The sequence below is a fragment of the Apis mellifera genome, linkage group LG7, assembly GCF_003254395.2.
Source record: "Apis mellifera strain DH4 linkage group LG7, Amel_HAv3.1, whole genome shotgun sequence".
In the NCBI taxonomy this organism is placed as follows: Eukaryota; Metazoa; Arthropoda; class Insecta; order Hymenoptera; family Apidae; genus Apis; species Apis mellifera.
Window position 1 is genome coordinate 2,503,681 of NC_037644.1, and position 25,977 is coordinate 2,529,657.

Below are 25,977 nucleotides of genomic sequence, written 5' to 3' on the forward strand. Positions count from 1 at the left end.
AAATCTCTGTTGAACCAGAATCAACTAAACTAATTAAGCAATTATCAGTAATCGGATATCATTGAAAAATTTATGAAAAATAGAATTTTTTAATTTTCATCATAAAATGAAACATTAACATTATATTTTAATTTTTTTAACGTCGATTTTTTTTTATTTTGACAGTATTAAAAGAATTCTACAAATGTAAATTTTTCAAGAAAACTTGATTTCTTATTTCTCAAGAAATGAAGAATGTAAAGAAATTGAAAATATTAATTCCTAATATAAACTTTAGAATAATATAAATTAATTTACATTTATAAGAAAAGATAATTAAGCGAGTACTTGATATAAAAGGACCACACAATGTATCTTTTTAAATAATTTTTTTTCAGAACTTGCTATCTATGATTCTTAGAATTTAAGAAGAACAATTTGACCCATGAAAAGTTTCTCTGTATGAAAAACTTGAGAATACTTGCCAGAACTTTGAAATTAATGTCTATCCATTTTTCTTTCTTAGGCCCAAATATCTAGTACCAACATTGCTTAAGATAATTTATGGTTTATAATTTAATTTACGATATCTGCCCAAGGATAGAACAATTCAAACACTTATTATCAAAGTGAAAAAGCAAATAAAAGATAATCAAAACTTTTTTGAGTTTGATCTTTTAATTAACTTGTAGTTATATATATAATATAAAGAATATAAAATAATTGAAGGACGCATAAAAATAAAAATACTACTTCCTTTCATTACTCACTACATAGTAAATATTTAAAGATTAATAAGACTGGTTTATGCAAATATAGATTTCTTTCTTTATGAAAAATCTACATATACGTATTTTTTATTTTTATTTCGTCTTTATACAAACATATTCGAAAAAGAACTTATTGATGTATGGATTATTATCTCTTATTATTTTCATATATTTATTTCAAAGAATGAAAAATATAAATAAATTCGCAAATGATTCTTTTATCAATAAATGAATATTATTAGTAATATCGATAATTTTTTTGAAAAACTATATATTGATAGAAATATTATTCCCAATCTTTATAATAATGTTAAAATGCTTTTACCTGAATTATATTTAATTATTTTTAACAACCTTATGAATATTCCAAAATTACAATTCCAAGAAAATAACTTTTGAATTTGAAGAAATGAGGAAAGTCACATAAATTTAAAAGAATATAGAAGCTGTAAAATCAAAAGAATATATAAGAATATTTAATAAATATGTAATAAATTAATAATATATTCTTATAAAACTTATTACCAAATCAATGTTATTCCAATAGAATTGAAATTAATGAATTGAAATTGAAAGCAAAGATATTTAGATGATATATAAATAAGTACAATATCTGTGATTTGATGCAAGAAATATCAATATCAATATTTATGAAATTGAGATATTAATAATTATGTTAAAAAATTCATATTTAAATTATTTCTAATATAAAAGTATAATATCATATAATATTATAAAAATCCCATTATAAACATTTCTAGATAGAATTTAAAATTGTTTTTTTTTATATAGAATATATAATTATTTATATCAAACTAATTAATTGATTTTTTTTGCAAAAACATGACATTTCTTGTACCAAACCACACACACTATATATTTAGATACAATAGCTTGGATAAAATGAAGTAAAAAAAAAAAAATTATTATTTTTTAGACTCACCTCATATTATACAATCTTTCCAATAAACATAATTTAGCCAATGTACCTGAATATCGATACCTATTGTCATAAATATATCAGGATCAACCAATCAGAATCGCACATTTCTTTCTAGCCAAGTCATCTATGGCACAATGCCCATATTCAACCGTGTACCTTCGAAGAAAAGACATAATTGAACACAAGGTTTTCACAGTATCATCGATACAAGCAGCATAAGATGAAAATCCACGTTTCACTCTTTCTTCTTTTTCAATTTTACCTCCCTTTATTCCTCTTTTCGCCAGTCCCCGACGGCGATGGATGTGACATTAATAGAACGGCGAGGATTCAGAGAAATCCTTTCCTCGAAATCCGTTCTCGCTAATGGAACCTCCTTTCCACGGGATTCCGATTTCTGATCGGGTTCCGACGTATTCCCCACCTCCTCTCCTCGCTGTCACCGCAAAAGGGTACACTACTCTGTGCAGAAAGATATTTATCAGAGTCGGTACGCCTCCTCCTGCGAAATACATAACTCACGGGGCTAGAATTATGTCCCAAGACTCGTGCCAGTTTCTTCTTGATCGTTGGCTCCGATCTAGCAGCCTCTTGTGTTTCCAGACGTGGAAAACGTCTTGGAAACTCGCGCTTTTCTCAGACGAGAGAATGGAAAGGGTTACGAGACCTTCTCACTGTTGTTCATAAGCTTTTCCCCTCGCTTTAAAGCATGAGAATCGATCGTCTTTGAGTCGACACACGGATGTGTGACGGTAGAGATTGGAATAGGGAGAACTTGTTCTTCCGGTGTTAACCCTTCTCCCATTGAGCACAATAGACCTGTGTGCTGACATCGAATGCTCGGATAACGTGTGTTCAACTGGATCGGTATTTGACTATTCAAGTCGAAATGGAAGTCGATATTCAAACCTGAAAATATTTATTTATTTGTTAGATATATTAGAATGTGCATTAAATTGTTAGATTATAATTATCGAATCTTTAAAGAGATTTTAATGTTCGTAGCTTTATTGAAAATAATATTAAAAGTTTGATTAATATATTGCAGATAAATGCATATTTTTATAGGAAACAGATAATAAAATAAATTATAAATAGAAATTTTGTAATTAAATATAGAATTCTAATTTTTTACATACCTAATGGTATATTTTGTAGCATATCCAAGAATATACATACATATATTATATATTACTTGTGTTTATGTAAAATTATGTCAAATTAATTTCTATCGATTATATAAACTGAACTTTCAATTAAGTAATATTAATAACAATAATATGTAGTCAATACAAATTATAGGCCACGTTAACTCGTTTTTTGTATTTTTAAATATTTTGAAATATAACAGTTTATATTTTGAATTTGATTAATTCAATAATTGTTGTAAAGATAAAATAAGTTTTGTGAAAATTATTTTTGGTATCTAAAATATTAAAAATTCGGAAAAAGTAAATATTATTAAGACAAATTGAATTAAAAGATGAATGTAATTTTATTAAATAATAAGAGAAATGAAGAAAGTATTTATTATTAAATTTATAACAAAAAAATAAAAAATGAAAAAAAAATATTGATAACATCATGTGACAGATATTTTCGATATATAAAATTTAATTTTTATCGATTAACGTCACCAATTAACTTTATTAAATTTATATTACATTACATTAATATTACATCTAATATTTAATGTAATATATAATTAATACTTAATATTAAAATTAAAAATTAAAATTTTTAAAAATTATTATTATTTAATATTATATATTTAGTTATTTCATATATTAATATTTAGTTATTAATAACAATCAATTAAGCATTTAATTGGAATAATTTTACTTAATTGGAATAATTAACTTTATTATTCAATAGATAAAATATAATGAATTTGTTCAATCAGTTGATAATAAATATTTATGCATCATATATAAAATGACACAGATGTACAAAATGACATATTTACATAAAAAAATATGCAAATATGTATAAAAATATATAATTATGAAAATTTTTTTTTAATGTGCAATAAAATAATATATTAAATATTGAAAAACTATAAAGTTCAGTTATTATTAACATTAAATAATTATTATATATCATTTAAGAATTAAATTTTAACTTTTAAATATATATAATAACATATTAAATATTAAATGTAATATTACATATTAAATATCACTTTTAACAATATATTTTTTTTTATTAATATAAGATTTTAAAGAAAAAATTAATGGATCAAAAATCTTTCACACAATATTATCAACACTTATTTAATTATTTTTATTTTTTTATTTTGGCAATAAATTTGTTCATTATTGTTCATTATTTTCATTATTTAGTGAAATTAAATTTATTTTCAATTCAATTTTAATATTCGATTTTTTCAAACTTTTAGCACTTTATACATACAAGCCACTTTCACTTTCACAAAATTTATTTTTACATTGTGAATTATATTATTAAATTGTTCAAAATGGAAATCGCTCTAATTAATTATAAACAATTCAAGGATGCAAAAATGTAATTTGATTTGGCCTATAATCAGGATTGATCGGTATTGATTGATCATCGATATTATTTAATTACGAAAGTTAATATTAAGTTAATATTTAATCGATAGAAATTAATTTGATGTAATAAATATAACATGTACGTATATTCTTATACATATTTTAAAACAAATGTGCGAATCATATTATCATATGCAAAAAATATATTTCACTGAAATCACAAATCACATTTCTAATCACGACACGACATATTTCTGTAAATCATTGTTTTATTCTATAAAAAAATATATTTATGTTTAATAATTATATTTCTATCTATAACTATTTTCTAAAATATACGATATTTAATACGGAGAAAGAAGAGAAAAGTTGTTTTACTATCCGAAACGAAAATTCTACCAGCCATATTTAATAATTTCGATAATCGAGGTTATACTGTACCATAGAATGAAACTTACAAATATCGCTCATTATCGATAGTTCTTCGATATCCCCAATTAAGAATATATGCAAATATTTAATTCTTATTTGATTCTCTATTCTATTCTCCGCTATCTTTCTTTTATTCCCGCAAAGAATTTTAATCTGAAACAAAGAGAACGAATCAGTGATTGTCTATCTCACACCATTTGAAACATCAGTTTCGCAAAGAAGAGACTATCGATATCGGAGAATACGCGATATCGAGCTCTCGCGTGCAATATCCCCCAGTCAATAACATCTTCCGGACATTTATGCAACGTTCAGAGAGTTGCTATCAGTGACCATCCTCCTCACTGGATATCCACTGCAAACGTTCTATGCATATCGAATAGGATCGTCCGGTACAATGACCACTTTTCGTGGGCGAAACTTAACCTGCATACGCTCGGAAACGTTATCGATACATACTCTCCATGTCGTCATTGACGTTCTCTCTGTTCATGTACGATACGCGTGACACCATATACACGTTTGTGTGAGTGAAGGATCCGGCCAATAGGATCTGATCAACGATCACATGGGACGAATATAGCGCTATCCTTCGATAGTTACGAAGACTGTCGATTCTAGAAAGTTGGTATAGAAGTGCTATATCATGGTAACGAGGATGTGGAATAATGAAAGTGGATCAATTTTCGGTCACTGGGTCGCCTTGTGCTGGAACATCAGATTTGTGTCGAGTAATATTGTTCCGTAAATCTTTTGCGGGAGAAAACGCATTTACGCTTGGAAAAGACTGTTGTGTGTGTTCAACTTGTGGTATAAGAAAAAAGTTCTATAGTCTATGGTTATATACACTAGGTAAGGCAAGAATGCTTCGTTTTTCATTCTTTTCATTCTTGATACAGAAAGAACGTTATTTGTCTTGTTGTTTGGATTCGTTTATATTTTATTTCGATATATAATTTTAATTATCGATTGATTAATCGATGTCAAAAGAAAAATCTTTCTTTCTCAAAGATTTGATTGTTAAAATATAAATTAATAGAAAGTATAATTAATACAGTATGCGTTATTGGAGATTAAAGATGAATCGTATTCTAATAAATAGTTCTCGATATAATAGAGTCGAATATTTTAGCAAACAGCTCGTTATCCAACGGATATGAGTAACAGTGTAACAGATAGGTTAGACATCCTATAGAAGAAAATCGTGTTTTCGCGAGTAAAGTTGAACAAGGTCATATTTTAACAAATAGGTTGTTATCTAGTGAAGACTGATGAATAGGTCGCTGGTGAATCGAAACAAGCTGTCTTCGGGGAAAACAGACGGTCTTTTAACAGGAACATGTCAGTCCACGGTAACGAACATTTCGTCTCGGAACGAAAACACAAAACGGACGTGAATTCGAATCTGAAAATCATGTGGTTCTACGAACAAAATAATAATTCTTTACGATACTTTCGCAGTTTTCCAATACTCCTAACTGAAAAAGTAAAAAGTAAAGTTGTTTTAAAAAGTAAAAAAGCGAACAATTTTCTAGGTTAGAAATTTTTACGTCGATAAACTCTTATCGAAATAAGATATAAAATGATAAAAATACTAATTTTATATTTTTTATTCTTTATTTAATGAAAATTATTATTTTTAAATAATAAAGATTATTATGATCTCAATTTTACGTATATATAAATTGAAAAATTATTTGATTATATAACTCTTTTATTACTATTTTTCTTATTTTATTATATTTTATTATGTTTCACCATACTATTCCACCTTTAACATCGGTTAACCACGATTTTCACTATTTCTTCAGGAACAATTCTCTATTCGCGCAAAATTTAGTTGCGAAAACAAAATTGACCAACATCGAGGAATCGCTGCGAAGGAAGAGCGGGGAACAGAAGTTGGGCATGCACGTGAATAGGTCGACTAATTGCGATCTCGAGAAACTGGTACGCGAAATTTACGGGTCTTTGTCCCGTTAAATGCGGCGCTGAGACTTTTATCGATGCCTCTCAACCGTGTTCCGTTTACGAGTCAGCAAGAGCGTGCGAACATGTAACACGGGCATCGTGTTATTGTTCGTTGGGTGCAAGTTCGTTCACCCGATACGCCTGTAACGTTGTAACTCATAGTCGAATTCACCAGGTGTGCGAACGCGAGCCTTCACGATGGTTTCATCCCCCTTAACCACTCCCTCCCCGCAATAGTTTGAAACGTGAATATTCCGCGATGTGTATCTGTTTTCCATTGCGAGTGTAACGCGACGCTAAGTCCTTCCACCGTGACGCTGTTCTCGGTGAAATAGATCCGTTGTTTGCGACAATTGTTGAATCGTTCTGTTGTGGAATTGGGGAACGATAGATAACCGGGATGTTACGGTTAAGGGCATTTGTTAAATGCTAGACAGTAAAGGTTACCTTCAGCTGATATGAGAGGGAGTTGCTCCTTTGGTAAACGCTTCTAAATCTTTCTGTTTTCCGTTTGTTTTTGGAAGGGAAATATCTCGGAATTCATATTATTCGGAAATTCGATCGTTAATTCTGGAATTTTTTAAAATTTACGAAATCACTGTAGGATATTTTTGAACCATTGAATCGATAAAATATTCGTTATAAAATATACGATTATATTATTCATTTGTTTTATCTTATTTTTTTTTTCATCTTTTATATGCTGTTTTTTACAAATTGAAATTTTTGATGCATAAATATATGAAAGAGAAATTTAACAATTTGCTAAATTATTATATAATTGATATATATTATAAATTACATGATTTAAATTATAATATAAAAAAAAATGCTGAATAGATATTAGAAATGATCAGGAAAATGTATTATATACATATTTTTAAAAACATGCCTCAAATATATCGATGAAGATGGATTTGGACTATTAGAATATTTCTGTTCATGAAAATATGAATATGAGGGAAGAAAGTTGTAAGAAGGATATACCTTTTAGGATTTCCATTGAAAATGTGAATCCTTTCATAAAGAAATCTATAAATTACATTAAAATTCATGAGGAATGAATTAAGCTCCCTGAATAAAATTCCGTGGTCGTTATTCCAATAAAGTCATCCCATTTAATATATGCTTAATTAATTTTAAAAAAGTATTGAATATTATCATGAATATATGCCCATTTGAGAAGAATAGTTAAAAAAAAATAAAGATTATCTTGAAATTTTGGAAGCTCACTTAAACAAAATTTATTAATTTATTAATATTATTAAATTATAATGAAAAAATCAAACTTCTTATTTGACAATTAATCAATACTGATCTTTTATAATCATGTTTTAGGTTGTTAAAGATATGACAGAATATTTGAATGAAGGATATGTGATTCTATTTAATTCTGATTATAAATCATCATAGATATATGAATCCCAGATATTTTAATTAAACATTATAAACAAAACAAGTAAGTATTCGTATTTTAACAATTGTTATCTATCTTGGATACCCATATAATCTATATTTTCAAAATAAAATATGATTTATTACTCTCTATCACTATTGTTACTAGTTATTGGAACTATATCTCCGCAAAATTTCAAATTAATGATCGTTCAATAACGATAACTTTGATTTACTACCAATTTCAAGAGTTTATAATATTGTAATAATAGAATTTATTTTACAGCAACCAATTGTACTTCGATATCTGAAGTTTGGGAATATTCCACGTTAAATTTAATGATCTGAGGACTATAACAGGAGTTTTGGTTCATTTTTAAATCGTCAAATATTCGCGAACCACCATAGAAAGACCCTCCTCCTCCTCCTCCTCCTCCGCATTGTGATTATACACCGTGGAGTTAAGTTGATCGCGAGTTGACACGTTACGCATGAATGGCCATCGAAATCATCGCGCTTGGGCACAATTACGATGCCAGATAACAGAACTGTCGGTCAATCAGAATAGCCCATTAATTGTCGATGCGCAAAAACGGAAATCGGATAATTGGATTTCTGCCGCGTATCGGTCCGGCTATACATATATCAATGCTCGAATTATGAAACGATTAATAATCATTCAACTATCATCAATCATCTTACCATCTTATGAGGGTGTTTGTTGATTGCCAATTGAAAATTTTAGAACAGAGACAGGCCCATTTTATCTGAAATGAAATGAAATGAAATAACGGTATGATTATTTTATATAAAGAAAATTATGTAAGATTAGTAACTATATTTTTTGTGTATAAATCAGAATGATTTTTCTCTGTATTATCTTGTTACTTGGCTCTTTAACGAATATGTTATAGTGTGTTTATAGTAATATCATGATTGTGTGAAAACATAATCCATTCCAATATTTCAATCTTCTAATTTTTCAGCTCTCAATTTTTATTAATGATCATTTTTCTTATTTCAATATATACATATATCAATGCTCGAATTATGAGACGATTAATAATCATTCAATCATCTTATCATTTTATGAGAGTGTTTGTTGATTGCCAATTGAAAATTTTAGAACAGAGACAGGCCCATTTTATCTGAAATGAAATGAAATGAAATAATGGTATGATTATTTTATATAATATAAGAAAAGTAACTATATTTTTTGTGTTTTTATAAATCAGAGTGATTTTTCTTTGTGATTATCTTGTTATTTGGCTCTTTAACGAATATATTATAGTATGTTTATAGTAATATCATGATTATGTGAAAATATAATCCATTCCAATATTTCAATCTTCTAATTTTTTAGCTCTCAATTTTTATTAATGATCATTTTTCTTATTTTAATATATACATATATCAATGCTCGAATTATGAGATGATTAATAATCATTCAACTATCATCAATCATCTTACCATCTTATGAGGATGTTTGTTGATTGAAAATTTTAGAACAGAGACAGATCCATTTTATCTGAAATGAAATAATGTAAGAAAAGTAACTATATTTTTTTGTGTATAATTATCAGAATGATTTTTCTCTGTATTATCTTGTTATTTGACTCTTTAAGGAATATGTTATGATGTTTATAGTAATATTATGATTGTATGAAAACATAATCCATTCCAATATTTCAATCTTGTAATTTTTTAGCTCTCAATTTTTATTAATGATCATTTTTCTTATTTCAATAGTGCCCAATTTTCATTTTAAAAAGATACACATTAAATATACAATCTGATAACTTGTGAAAAATATAAAATATAATACAATTATCATTTTTGAGATATTTAATTTGAATGTTAAAACATTGTCATTATGAGTTAAAATTAGATACTAAAAAACGTTCAATCTTTTTATTCACATTCTCTGACATGAAATATATATCAATCCTCGTATTTTTAAATTTATCTAACTTTTATATAAAATATTTAAGCGACGCCTCTCTCGAAACTGATTCTTCTAAATCGATGTTAAATGAATTACGAAGAACAAGATAGACATTTATCCAAATATTCTCCGTTAAGCGCGTCGTTTCCTTTTTTTCTTTTTCGAACAAATTCACGTGTGACCGCATTAAAAAGCGTCACGATTCGGTAACATTCCGTCGCGGCAAGTAAATTCACCGTTAAACGGTGAATTCGAATTAACACGAGCCTTTTTTCTTTTTTCTTTTTTTTTTTTACACGGCCAAAGCGAACGTGACCCGATCCGTATCTCGACTGACCGCTTTATACAATTTTGAAACAAAATCGAAACAAAAAAAGAAAAGATGGGGAGGGGATAAAAAAAAATATGTGAAACGGAGATTAAAAAAAAAAATGAAGAAAAATTGCGCTAGTTGGGAGAAGCGTGGGAAACGGTTGACCGAAAAAATTCATTTGTCGATTCGAGAACAAAATCCGCAGAAAAAAATACATATATATATATATATTATATATATAAGTAAATGAAACTGTACAGTTTATAGAATTGTTCACGAACGATCGTTTGACCGAGTTATATACAAGATTCTTCGATTTATCTTTTCGATGATATCGGGAAGGGAAATATATCGGTTTCGACAAACGGAGGTATATCAAAAGAAAACACGAATGTACAAAACCTGGTTTCATATTTTCCTTACTTATCCTCGGTACACGTAGAAAGATTTTTAAAAAAGGAAAAAAAAATAAAAAAACAAAAGAGGAACGAAACTGTCCCGCTTTCCGTCCTCGTCCAACAAAGACGGTGTTTTCGAGAATTGTGAAATTAAAAAAAAGGAAATCTCGTGTAGTTACCTTTAATTAATAAAAAAAAAAAAAAAAAAAAAAGAAACAACTTATTCACATTCTTTTTTCGCATAGACGGAGAAAAAACTTTCTGTCGAAACTATCCACGAGGTCTTCACAAAGGGACATTCAGGAAGTCTCTATTTGCAGTCGTCTCTTTTACCCAGCACTCTTAATTAATAAAAAAACAAGGGAAATTCAGTTTCTCCGCGGAACAAGAAGACAGGATTTTCTGATTTCTATTAAGAGTGTACTGGGTACACACTTCTTTTGTAATCCCTTGTATCAAAGATCGACGAGAGGATGGGAGGGAAATATATCTGAAAGATTTTATGAATATCGTGAATAATGAAGAAATTACTTGATTTTAAACGTATAAAATAGAATATATATTATACTTACTACACATATTTATAAATACATACAATGGATATATAAATATATTTGCAGAATTAAGTAAAGTAAATACAAAAATTGATATATAAAAATATTTTGATTGAAACACTTTCTTCCTGTCTCGTTTCATCTAACACGTGTTGAAATTGTTTATAAAATTAATTAAGTTACCTCAACGTTTTTTATATATTAACTTTTTATTTTAACCTCCAAACATATACACATTTTATATTTTTCAATCATAGAATTATTTTATTGCTGCAAAATAATATATACATATTAGTACTTATATAAATTTCATTGTATGTATCTCCCAATATTCTTATTCCTCGACATTTAAATACTCTCAAAAAAATACTCTCTTTATCAAATAATATACTCCATTATAACACTCTCTATTTAAATAATACAGATACTCTGCCCAAGACACTCGTGTCATCACAAACACAGAAACATTAATTTCGCTCGATGTCTTTTTTAATCTTCTCGCGAAGAAAAATTTTCCCCACACGTACGTACGTACGTTATTTTACAGCGCCACCAGGCGGAAAGTCTTCGACACTTTCGGCCGCCATTCTTAATTAAAAAGTCCACGCTTGGACGGGGCGCTCGCTACGCCGTTATTAAAACGAATCGCAGGCCTGTTCACATCGGTCCTCGAGTTCTCCCGCGCAGCCTGTTTTCCCGCGGAAATCTCTTGTAATTCCGCACAGTTTTACATTTTAATGCTACCCACCCGGAGACGATTCTTCGTCGCCTGAAAAGTAGTGCATGCACCGTGTGAAACGGCCCTCGAAGAGAGCCGGTGGCCAGGTAGCCTTGGCTCGGCTCGGCTTGGCTTGGCTTGGCGCGGGATTAATTAACGTCAGAGATCTTGGCGAGCTTTTTCATGGTAAAAGAAATAAGGAATTTGGACAGCTAGCGGGTATCTCTTATTTCATGTACCTAAAACAGAGGTTGTTTAATTAACGTTACGGTGAATTTTTACCAATTTTCGTTTTTGTCCTTGTTTCCTAGATTCGTACGAAAAGGATCGAAATCGGTGAATTAATTATTTTATTGCGCTAGTTTCAATTCTTAATTAATGGAACTTATTTTTTTTTTTTTTCGAAACTTTGTGATAGGAATATTTTATGTAATTAAAAATACGTTCGATAAGGTTTCTTATTAATTTTATAATCAATTGACTATTTTTTAATGAGAATGATTGAATTTTTAAAATATATCGAATTGTTAATATCAAAATCAACGAAACGTTTAATAAACGATGAAATTAAATCTATAATCCATCTTTTTTATAAAAATTAATTTCCAATTCGACGAGAAAAATTATCATCGATTCTTTTTAAAATTTTCCATCCCGGTCATTTTCGTTTCTGGAGAAGAGAAAGATCTGGATGAAGGAATCCGGAATAAGCAGTGAGGATACAACAATAGCTCGAGAAAGTTAACAATCGGGAGAAGCCAGCGAGTGCAGAAATAGTTTCCCGTGCAAAAGCAATTCCTCGTGCCGAGGAAGCATCTCTGATGCAAAAAAAAAGAAAAAAAAAACAGAAAAATCACAGTTCTTCTTTTTTTTTTATTTTTCACTCCTACATAATTCGTTTTGAACAAACCTGTAAAGATCGGATCGCATTCCGGATTCATTCCACTGATATTTCGCTTGTAATTCTTTCACTTGTAAAATAAAGTAAAAGCATAAGCAAATAGTTATCTTTCGTAGTAATTTAAATTATTGAAATGTAAATTTAATCAAAAAAGAAAAGAAAAAAATACTGAACGTTAAAATTATTACTTTTGTTTTATAATATTTTCTTAATTTAGTTAGTAATTTATTTTTTTTTAAATCTTTCAATATATAATAATCTGACAATAGATTATCATTTTGTAAAAATTGTTATAAAGATATCATGATATCTTCTTACATCTCATTTTTGAAATATCAAATTCCACAATATAACTGATAATACAATAAAGAATTAAAAATAAAATAAAAAAGAAGAAAAAAAAATCTTTACAAAATTCCACAAAATGTATAGAAATTATTTCACGAATAATACAACACGGAATACAACTAGAATAACAATTGGACTTCATTAAACAACAAAATAATACTTTTCCTGAAAATTACTCAAAAACCTCGATAAAACACAAATCAAACAAATTAAAATACACATTTCTCTTTGCGCAACGATTCGAAACGGGTCATAAATTAAACAAAAAACGAAAACAAAAATACCCTATTTCATCCCTTTTTAAATTCCAAAAACCCGATAGTCTTTTAAATCTTGATACGCGAACTCCCCGAACTCGCCTGTTTAAAATACAGATTTCGATACCGATCGTATCGAATTTAGTAACTGGATCGTGTTCCTCCCCCCTCGACACAGGTTTCGATTTCCCCGGGATAATTGCAAATCTGTTTCGCGCAAAATTCCAACCGGTGCTGCCGCCGCCGCCGCCGCTCGGAAATTATTCGCCGTTTCAAATCGTTAGCCCAGAAATCGTATAATAATTCGCGGCGCGGCGTTCGCCCGCCGGAATCGCGTTTCCGCCCCTACCGTATTTCCGGGTCACGATTCCGGGAGCAGAGAGGGAGGGAGAGAGAGAGAGAGAGAGAGACTATGCATCGTCGATTCCCATCCAAACTACTTATGTACATGTCTACAAGTCTCATCACGATTGTTAATGAGATGGAAATTCGAAACTTTCTGAAAACAAGTATCCCCTCTCCCCCCTTTCCTTCCTAGATTTTGCCCGGGAGGATTATTTTGAACTTTCTCGTCAAGTTATGAGTATAGGTATATATGTATAGCATTTGCTGTTTCCAATTAATTCCACCTCCTCTTCGAATTGAACTTGTACATCGTTTGTTTATATTCAATTCCTATTGAGATAATCGTGGTTTATTTATTGACGATTTGATTCGATGTTTGTCAGAAGTAGTTTTAGAAGAATCTTTTGACAAAAAGGAAGTGATGGTTTTTTTTTTTCTTTTTTTTATATCTATATGAGAGATTATTTTGAACTTTCTCGTCAAGTTATCAGTACAGGTATGTATATATGTATAGCATTTGCTGTTTTTAATTAATTCCACCTATATGAGAGATTATTTTGAACTTTCTCATCAAGTTATCAGTACAAGTATGTATATGTATAGCATTTGCTGTTTCCAATTAATTCCTCTTCGAATTGAACTTGTACATCGTTTGTTTATATTCAATTCCTGTTCATATTGAGATAATCGTGGTTTATTTATTGATGATTTGATGTTTGTCAGAAATAGTTTTGGAAGAATCTTTTGACAAGGAAGTGGTGGTTTTTCTTTTTCTTTTTTTTTTTTTATATGTATATCAGTACAGATGTATATATGTATAGCATTTGCTGTTTCCAATTAATTCCACCTCCTCTTCGAATTGAACTTATACATCGTTTGTTTATATTCAATTCCTATTGAGATAATCGTGGTTTATTTGTTGACGATTTGATTCGATGTTTGTCAGAGGTAGTTTTGGAAGAATCTTTTGACAAGAAAGAAGTGGTGATTTTTCTTTTTTTTTTTTTATATCTATCTATATGAGAGGATTATTTTGAACTTTCTCGTCAAGTTATCAGTACAGGTATGTATATATATATAGTATTTGCTATTTCCAATTAATTCCACTTCCTCTTCGAATTGAACTTGTATATCAATTTTATATTCAATTCATATTGAGATAATCGTGGTTTATTTGTTGATGATTTGATTCGATGCTTGTCGAGATAGTTTTGGAAGAATCTTTTGACAAGAAGGAAGTGGTGATTTTTTTTTCTTTTTTCTATATATCTATTCGTATAATAAACGTTGAAAAAGATTTGAATTGTTTTTTATACTGTAATGGCGAGGCAAAGTTAAGGGAATAAAGTTGGTTAAACGCGAGAGGATTTCTTTCAGAGATGTAAAATATAAAATATTTTTTTTTGGTCTTCCTTGGAGAATGCGCGTGTTAAATATAAAAACGATTCTTTTTCTTTCAAGTCCACCGCGTTCGCAAATTAGCGAAACCTGTATTAAGGTCACCTACTTGCACATGGTGCCATCTAAATTTTGTTAATTGAATCCGTAAAACCACCCAACTTTGAATGGTTTAAATTCATGCATGGATAAAAATAGAATGTGGAATTGTGATAGTGTATTATAAAGAATATAGTATTTTGTAAAATCTAAGTTATATATTCCTCTTGTTGTCTGAATTTGATTTTATTATGATTTGAAGACTCTCTCTTTTTTTTCTTTTTTCATTAAATACTCTTTCCTTCATTAAATACTTTGGAAAAGAGATAGTCATTCTTATATAATGCAGTAGAAGAGTAAACTCTTTGGGAAAATTTAGAAAATATACGTAGAACGTAGAACTCTATTTTGCTGATCAAAATGATAAATCTTTTGAAATTCTAAGATTTATAAAAAAGATAGGAAAGAAGTTATAAGAATAATATTATCTATCATCCTTGTGAAACGTTAAATGTTATTTTTCAGAAACACAACAATCGTCTCTCATTATATTTTAAAATTGAAAAACTCTTCCCAATTGCAAACTGTAACAATTCTAAGATACTATTTACTCATCTAACAATAACTATGTCAATAAATCATCTCTCAAGTAAAACTTTCCTAACGATGAACTCTAACTTTAGTTTGCATTGATAATCTGAAGATTGGAACAAGTCAAGTGTATTACTCCTTTCACAACTCAAATAGATTTCTGTTTAAACCAGAATGATTTAATTTAAAGATATTGAATTAATATTGTATAAAAAAAATTCTCAAACAATTTTAATTACAATAGCCATCATATTTTTATCAATTTATTAACCTCATTTTCTCTCTATTATCATAATCAAAAGATTTTAATTAGTATTCCTTTTTTAAAAATTACAAAATAAAACATCCATCAAAAACAGGACAAAATAAACTATCAACTCAATTGTTTTAAAATCCTTATAGCATTCGAGAAATTGTCAAAAAAAAAAAGAAGCTATCATCAAAAGCTTGATATCTCTATCTCCTCTTATCTCGTTTCAACCCCTTTCTTCCATTCTAATAAAAACAAAGATCTGGCAAAATCTCCAATCGTTCATCTTGGATTCTCTCGCCAAGATCGCATTGATGAATCGAGAAATAAGAGAGGCAAGATTCTCGAAGAATCGATGGATGGAGATAGCAAGTTTGGAACGTCTTTGAACTATCGAGAGGGCATCGTGGTGGGGGGAGGCGTGTTTGGCCGGGACGGAAACGTGTCCTCGCAACTTAAAGTCAAAGTTGAAAGGATGTCTTCAAATATTTCAGATGATTCCGAGGAAGGGGGTTGCTTAAGCGGTAAATAAGCGGTGAAACAGTCGAGAGAAAATGGATCATTTTCGTCAAACGTCATATTCCCGAGGATATTCATCGAGAATTAATCGTTAATCTTTAAACAAGACAAAGGAGGAAATTTATACTTCGAATGAACATCGAAGGGAGAAAACTTAGCCAAGTTGCGAAATACGTGGTTCGAGCAAACTCGACTTCGTATCTTCCTCTATATATGCACACTAAATATTCATCTCATAGTTGAACAGCACATTGTATGTACAGCCGTTATTCCTCGCTTATGAGACTGCTCGATTCACGAGTTAGAAATTTTTATATAGATTATGCATTAATATCGACGATTAAATATTCGTCTCTTTTATTTATTATTTTCATTAAATTCTTTTTTTATTTCCTTCTCGCTGGATATTATATATTCCCTTTTTGTACAAATACATAATAATTTAAATTGTTATTTTCGCTCGCGTCAAACGTCATATTCGTCGAGAATTAATCGTTAATTTTTAAACAAGACAAAGGGGCCGATATACAAACCCGATCGAATAATTTTCATAAATACGTTTCAGAAAACGAAACCTTGATACAAATATCCCGAATATATATAACAATCGAATCGAATCTGAAAAAAAATTCTCAACCCTCTCCCGATCCATCATTTGCCCGACCATAGCTCGATCCATCACCTTGAATGAAAGCTTAAACGCGTCCAAGTACTCGTCGATGTCGACCCCTCCCCAAACCGCGCGTCACGCGATTCGACTTCCGGGATGAATAATTCCGCGGACACTGCCGATACGTAGGAATAAATAATTAAGCGAGGAAAGGGAACTCGTGCAGATTTTCTTGTTGCCTCGCGACATCCGGCTTATCTTCGACCTCCCTCCCTCCTTCTCTCCAACCCCGGTGAATTTCACCCCCGGGGATATTTCTCTCCCTCGTCACGTCCAGCTAGCTGCGCAACGCAGCGTCGTATCTTTGTGCTCCGCCCCGCTTCTTTTTTCGCCCCTTTTCTTTTATATTTGCGCTACCATCCTCCTCCTTCCCTTCCCTTTCCTCGACGCAAGTTCGAAGAGGAATTTACGCTGGCCCACGGCCCTCGCGAAGTCTACAAGGTGTTTGAAAAAAAAAATAAAAAATATACTCGAGATTCATGTGTATATATGCAATTTGAATTTCCATTTTCATCGTAAGAATAAAAAAATTGCTCGAGGAAAATTGTTGATCGATGAACTCGTGAATTAATTAATTAAAACGAATAATTCCTTGGGAAATATTCGGTAGATATATAAAAGAAGTGGAAATATATTGATCATGATGAATTCGTGAATTAATTAATTAAAATGAATAATTCCTTGGGAAATATTCGGTAGATATATAAAAAAATATATTGGAAATATATTGATCATGATGAATTCGTGAATTAATTAATTAAAACGAATAATTCCTTGGGAAATATTCGGTAGATATATAAAAAAATATATTGGAAATATATTGATCATGATGAATTCGTGAATTAATTAATTAAAACGAATAATTCCTTGGGAAATATTCGGTAGATGTGTAAAAAAAATGGAAATACATTTCAAATTGTTCGTATTTCGAAGACACCCTGTATATATATATATATATTCGAACGCGCTCTATTTACGCGGCGTCCCTTGTTCGCTTCTCGCAAGAAACACGCGCGAGATTCTTTTCAGAAGGGGGGAGGGAATTACAAGGAGTATTTCGAGTACGCGTTGAAAGGAACGCCAAAGGGGGTTTTTTGATCAGTTACAACCAGCGGCTCTACACTACCGTTATAGATTCGGTAGGTAGGAATTGGAAACAATGGCGGCAACGAGGGAGCGGAGGAGAGCTAATGGGTCGGGAAATTGATTATTTAGTGGGGCTGGTGGTGACTGGCTGGTGATAGTCGAGGTGAATTTTTAATCAGATTCCTCGGGGAAAGTTCCGAGAGTTCGATTGTTTATTTAATGAGCCGATTATATTCGATTCGGCGGCAGGCAGGGGAAATTATTCGATAAAAATTTCATACCTTTGATTTTAATTATGGAGGAATATTAAGAAGAGATATTCTTCTTTTCCTTTCTTTTTTTTTTTGTAATTTTTAATATCGAATTCTTAGACGATCTTATCAGATTCGAAAAAAGTATTCGTCTTCAAAGAAGAATTAATCAACAGTCTAAGGAAATACAATTTTTTTGAATTAAAGAAAGAAAACGAATTCTCTTTACCATTGCAATAATTAATTGTAATAATTTTTCCTATCCTATCCTTATTCAATCTATTCAATATGATCGTAACAATAACACGATAATCGATAATCTTTCAACAAAAAGTAAACGAAATTCTCTCGAATTCCGATCTTCTCGAATTTCGTCGAGAGATATAATATCTCTGAAGAGGTCATGCGAGCCTCGAAACATTCTTTTTTCCTCCTCGTGGAAAACTTTGCCCGATATTCGAGCCACGATCCAAGTATATTGTTATCAATGAACAATCGGTAGAAAACTGACGGCGCAAAGTATCGAACGGCCATTATTACCTCGAACCCGCCCTCTCCCCGGGGGGCTTGTGAGTAATGCTTATTACGTCTGTACCTTCGATAACAAGCCACATCTCCCTCCCCTCCCTCCCTCTTTTGTCACTATCGTTAACGAAATGAAACGAACAAGGAATAAAAGGAGCCAGTTGGAAATTCTTCTCGAATCGTCCAACTCGATCGGCTTCGTTTAAAATTTTTCTCGAAGCGAAATTAGAATCGTTTTTGCGAAAGGAAGAGATGATCGAAATTTGAAAATGACTTTTTATAATATCTAGTTTCTTTAAATATAGATAAAGAGGGACGAAATAGAAAAATAATGGTAAGAATGATATATTAATTGTATCAACTGACGCGACTTGACTTTCTATCGTCAGATAATTCTTTTAACGACGAATAATTAAAAACCACGGTATAGCGTTTGATAATTGGACGAAGAATAGACGGTAAAGAAAAGAAGCGGATAAATTGGGATTAGCATTAAAGGTGCATTCGAAATGATACGTTTCAAGATAACAAGCAGCCTTGATTATCGGATTAAACTTCACGAGATAGGAATTGAAACGAGACCGAGGATCGCTTTTGACGGAGCGGAGAGGAGATCGGTTTCTTTTTTCCAATGTTCTCTTTGTCGCCTTCGATAGAAACGGAAGAAAGAAATAATTATATCGACGCGCATGAGAATGAATGAACCGATACTTAAAAAAAAAAAAAAGAAGGGAAAGTTTGCATAGTTGAAACGATTTTAATAACAACAGGTAACTTTGTTCCTCCAAGCTTTATCGGATGCGAGGGATCAAAACGGTAATAATATCTCGAATTTCCTTTCGCCACGTAAGCGCGATTGTGTTGTATCCAGCATCGTGCTTACCATAATATTCCAGATTTGTTCGCATCGCTTCGAGCGACTTAAATTTCTCGGCCGGTCTGTTGCATCGACTGCCTCGATTTTGCGCCATGTTTACGATTTCGTAAAACTTTTACGTTCAAATCGTATTATATTTGGCCGGGGTTTGTTGTTTTCGTATTGGAAAAAAGGGGTATCGATTTTGATACCGCTTGCACACACACACAGAGGTTTAATACGATATCTCGATTCGACCATTTCTTTTTTCTTTCTTCTTTTCTTCTTTTCTCCAGTTTAATCGAGCAGCTTTTTGAAAAATGGACAATGAATTTGCTTGGTTGAATGTGATCATGAAATATAAATTTTGGAGAAAAATGTATTGAAATTTGTACGTACGGAAGTGGAAACTGTTTGGTTTGTATGAATATAATTGGAATATATAATAAGATATTATTCTTATTCGTTCTTTTATGTATCTTCTATCGATTTTTTTAATTTATTATGGAAGAAAATAAGAGGATCCAAGACGAATCGTCATGTTAACACTGAAAGAGGTTATTAAGTATATATATATATATATATATATATATATTAAGTATAAAATATTTGTCTTATAAAATATTTGTCTTTAAGAAATTTATACGATTACGAATATTAAAAATATTATTGTCAGCATCTTCAATAATATTATTTTCAATATTATTGATCGTGTGTGACTGAGTTTATCGCAAAGTATTTCGATACAGATATTTTTCACAATATTTATTTTTTGATTGTTGTTCCGAATTGTTCTATATTTTTTCAAGTAAAAAGATAAGAGGATCTGGTGTGCATTTAAAAAAGGAAGTTTTTTTTATTTAAAAAAAACAATAAAGAAATAATTGAAAAATTTACTAGAAAATAAATACAACTTGTCTCCAATTGTTTATCCTTTCTTGATAATTTTGATATTACTTGCATGAATCATTCTCCACGTTACATAATTCATGGATTAATTAAACGTTCTTGTTCTTCAAAAACGAATAAATCTTTTTCCAGAAAGTTTTTTTTAATTTTGAAGATATATTTGTGTCTCTTAAAAATTAACTTAACAAATTACATACTCCTTTCAATAATTATATAAATTAAAATGCGATTTCATGGAAATTTTTAATATAATAGAAATATAATATTATATTAACGTGTCACATATTTCGAGATTTGGAAATTTATATCACAGAAGATCGCAAAGGCGACAAAACAATAAAAATAACAGCTTTTTTTCAAAAATTATAATATTTTTTGCGGGGAAATATGCAAAGTGTTATCGCCTCATTCACTTTTCGCCCTTGTTCCACTTTTTAACAACTCTTTCGAAAATCGAATCGCTCTTCAATCTCTCTCTATGCTCACGTTATCGTTCCTTTTTTTTTTTTCTTTCGAAAACAATCCCCCAATCGACAATACTCTCCATTACCGGCAATTACGCTTTCCAAACAGACGTATTGTACACTTTCTCGTGTATTTCAAGGAACCTCGATCGTCTCAATTATTCAATATTCCATTCATTGAATAGAACGGGTTTCGTAAACAGTTAGGTTCGATTCAATTATTTTATAATCCCGCGCAAGTTCCTCGAATTATGAAAAATATGTAAGATACTTTTTTTAACCGAGAAATTCTCGGAACAATTACAAATAAAAAAGTAATTTTAGCACACAAACATTCTCCATAAATATCGTAAGTTTTCCTCGAATTTTTTTCTAAATCAAGATAAACGAATAAAAATTAATATAAAATCAAAAAAAGTGCCCGAATATTTTAATCACTGCATTTCCAATCAACCCTCTTCACATTAAAATATCAAAGAAATCATCATCATCGTTTTTTCTTCGAACCCAAAAAAGCAGGAAAATCGTCGAGCCGCGATGATTTTATCTCGAATCGATATCGCGTCGACCGATAAAAATAATTTTCGCCGGCGAATAATTTTAATTACCGGCCAAGCTCCTTCTCAACCGACTTCGAAACGACTTAATTAAGGGGATGGTGGTCGTAGGAAACGCGAACCCTCATTCTCTCCTCCTTTTTTTTTTCTTTTTTCTTTTCCTCGAGCAACCCTTCAACGTTTTTTGGGGCCAAGGCAACCGGTTCGCCTCCAAACTCGGATATATTTTCCCTGTTCGTTGTTCCGCAGGCGAAATCGTATCTTTATCGCGATGAAATTCCAACGCGCTTAGTTAATTCCACGTTTCGATCAAATTTTTCGATATCGCGCGCAAAATTGTTTCGCCCGGCCAAGTTCCGTTTTTCCCTGTGAAAACGGCTGCTCGTTGCTGTACGCCGAAACGGGAGGAGAGGGGGATGGTGTGGCGAGAAGGTATTTTAATTTAAAAATAAATACACCCGGAGCTATGTAATCAACTTTTTCCAACGAATTCTCTTTTCGATCAAAGCGATTCTAGCAATTTCTGCCTATTGAGAAATGGGGAGGGAAGAAAAGGGGTTCTGTGAAAAAAAGAGGGATTCGATTTAGTTTGGCAACGAAACGAAAAAAGGTAGCATTGAATTGAGAGATTAAATTAGCTTAATTCGTTGACGCTCAATTTCTTTTCCTTTTTTTTTTGTTTTCTAAAATTATTAAATGCAATTGTATCACGATAATTAACGATTCGATGGAACGTTGTCTTAAAGTAAGCTAAGGTGTAGAATTGTTCGTGATATTAATTGAATATTAATATATACGTTTTATACTCGGATGTGTTTGATTTTCTGTGATATCCTTTACTTTCTAAAGCTTAAATATATATATACGTTCCTCTGAATTTCATAATTCAAGATGAGATGTGTATTTTTCTATACAAAGAACTTTATTATTTGTCACATATCATTTGAAATACGATAAAATATTTATTAATTATTTTCACTTGTAATCTTTATTTCAATTAATAAAAAGTGTAAAAATCACATCTTGTATTATATACATTCTAGTATAAGATGGTTAATTTATAATTCCACAAAACTTTGCGACGTGGAACGTGAATAAACAGTTAAACAGCGAATATACATCCGCACGTATATATCACTGGCACGAGAAGTTAATGAGTCGGAAAAAGAATAATGATATTCTTTTGTCCAGATATTCCTCTTTATTCGCTCTGTGAATATATATATATTTCTTCTTCCTTTTTTCACTCCCCTCCCCGTTGGAAATTTTTTGAAAGAACAATTCGAACAATAGGAGAAGCGAAGGGAAAGAAACGACACGGGTTGGTCAACGAGGTTTTCATCGATGCATTCATTACGCAATTTAATATCAATCACGATTCACGTTATCAATCGCGTTAAATAGGCGGCTCGTTAGGTCCATGTAAACTAGCCAGATTTATCGCATCCACAGGGAGGAGTAATTCCCCCGTGAAACGATGATTCATATTCGCAAAAATACCGGCGAACCAGCTGCAACCGGTCGAAATTTTTTAATTAAAAAACATCTCTGGAATGAATTATGGAAAATTGTCGGGGCGGATGTATTAATAGTGGCGTGTCGATATAACAAATTCCTCCTCTCTCTTTCTCTCTCTCTCTCTCTCTCTCTTCATTTTGTCGGGAAAGAATTTTTTCTATTTTCCTCCTCCCGTCCCTGGAATTACTCGAAATTTCGAATAAATATTTACGAGAAAAAAAAAAAAGAAAACACTTCGATCTCTATGATCTTTTTTTTTTTTTAATATATATCGTCAAGGTCATCGAACATACGAGAGTTTTATTTTGATTAACAAACTGAGAGAAAAAATAAATTTCTAAATTTTCGTCCTTCTATGCCTGGCATTTGGAATAAATATTTAGGAAAAAAAAAAAAAGAAAATATTTCGATCTCGATCATTTATTTTAATATATCGTCAAGGTCATACGAAAATTTTATTTTGATTAACAAACTGAGAGAGCAAATAAATTTCTAAATTTCTAAATTTTTATTCTTTCATGCCTGGCATTTGGAATAAATATTTAGGAAAAAAAAAAAAAGAAAATATTTCGATCTCGATCATTTATTTTAATATATCGTCAAGGTCATACGAAAATTTTATTTTGATTAACAAACTGAGAGAGAAAATAAATTTCTAAATTTTTATCCTTTCATGCCTGGCATTTGGAATAAATATTTAGGAAAAAAGAAAATACTTCGATTTCGATCATTTTTTTTTTAATGTACCATCAAGGTCATACCATCGAACATACGAAAGTTTTATTTTGATTAACAAACTGAGAGAGAAAATAAATTTCTAAATTTCTAAATTTTTATCCTTTCATGCCTGGCATTTGGAATAAATATTTAGGAAAAAAAAAAAAAGAAAATACTTCGATCTCGATCTTTTTTTTTTTTATATATCCTCAAGGTCATCGAATATACGAAAGTTTTATTTTGATTAACAAATTGGAAGAGAAAATAAATTTCTTTCTTGTTTTCATCATTCCTTGATTTTATATTCATTAAATTCGACTTTTAATCAGCCACCAATTGCCTGATAGCAATAAACTTGATCGAAACTAACTTGATCTGAACTATTTCGAAAAATTGCTTTTTTTAAAAACTGTTCTCAACAAAATAATAAAAATCAACAAGATCGAAGCATAAATTTTTTTAAATTCTATTATCTATCAATTTCATTACAATTTTACAATAATTTTATATATAGTAGACTCTGTCTACTATGTTAGCACAAAGGGGTTGAAATTATCCTTTCATCTGCGTGCAAGTAGATTAAAAAAGACACCGGGGCCATTGATCAAGAATTTATTGCGAGGATATTGAAAAACCGGCTCCCGCTATAGAAGAATGAAAATGGAAAGAATGAAAGTTGTAAAAGGTGCATTAACGTTTATATCTCACGGGGAGAATTGAAATCACAAAGTACCACGGCCAGTGTCCACGATCTCGTTTGTCAAAGGCGCGACAGATGAGATTTCTCTACTTCGAGCGCAAAGAACGTCGATTATCGCCAAGATATTTGTCGCGACATTGGTCACCATCTTTCGTATCTCGTGAAAAAATCCAGCTCCCTATTTAAACAACGAACGAAATTAATTATCGAAAGCTATTTTTTCGTACCAATTCTTCCTATAAATAAATAGAATCGACGTCTCACGTGTTCAAATATTATTAATTATTTTTATTATTTGAAGTTAATGTATGCAGCTTCGAGATAATTGTCGTCTGGATTCTAAAATGATAAACTTTTCATTGAACCTGTCACACTTTTGCTTAAAATCTTCACTGTCTCTCAAATAGATTTTTCTAACTTTTCAGCTTAGAAAGATTCGACTCTCGTTGTTGCTTCAATGAAGAAATATAATTTAAATTCGGATCAAATAATATCATTCCGATTGAATCAATGTGTGACGTGTACGATACTTTAGCAAGTCAAATTGAATTCATTTACTACGTATTTTAAATTTATTAAATGGATTTACCAACGATAATATATATATATATTTCACTGTATTCCACGCAATCGGAGATTTAAACTCGATCCGGAACAAATCAATTAAAACGAACTCGTTCGTTCAAAATTCCTTTTTTTCTCTTGATTATCTTTTTCCACCTTGACGCTGCTTAAAAAAAAATGTATAAAAGAAAAAATTCCAAATTCTAATTCAATCTTCTTTTCTTCCTTCCTTCCTCTTGGACATTTTTCATCCAGAATTCCGCACGCGTATTGGGAAAATCGCGGAGCGTTAACGACGTGGCTAAAGCCAAAGCCGAAATCGCACGCTATGCGAGCACAATTCTCGCGAATTTCGTTCGATAACGGATGGTGTGTGGAACGCTCAGGAATTCCTTTTCGACGACACGTACGCCTGAAAAGGAGGAAGATAAAGAAACGAAATTTTTAAAAAAAGGGACGAAAACGTGACGAAGAATTAGATACTTTTTTCTAAACTGGAAAACATTGGGAAGAAAAGAGTCTCGAAATTAATTATATCGAGAAATCTATGTTTCATCGTCTTCATTGTGACATATCACGTT

General features: G+C 30.8%; 1 protein-coding gene and 1 long non-coding RNA gene across 8 annotated transcripts in view; one reads left to right on the plus strand and one right to left on the minus strand.

Annotated features, from left to right (window-relative positions):
- Positions 1-25,977, plus strand: part of LOC411229 (venom dipeptidyl peptidase 4-like) — a 239,919-nt gene that overhangs the window by 138,461 nt on the left and 75,481 nt on the right. The window lies entirely within an intron of this gene.
- LOC100577744 lies at positions 1,630-2,688 on the minus strand. The gene is made up of 3 exons (XR_003305001.1): positions 2,215-2,688; positions 1,955-2,154; positions 1,630-1,848 (listed from the first exon to the last, which is right to left on the minus strand). It is a non-coding gene; the product is annotated as an uncharacterized LOC100577744 (long non-coding RNA).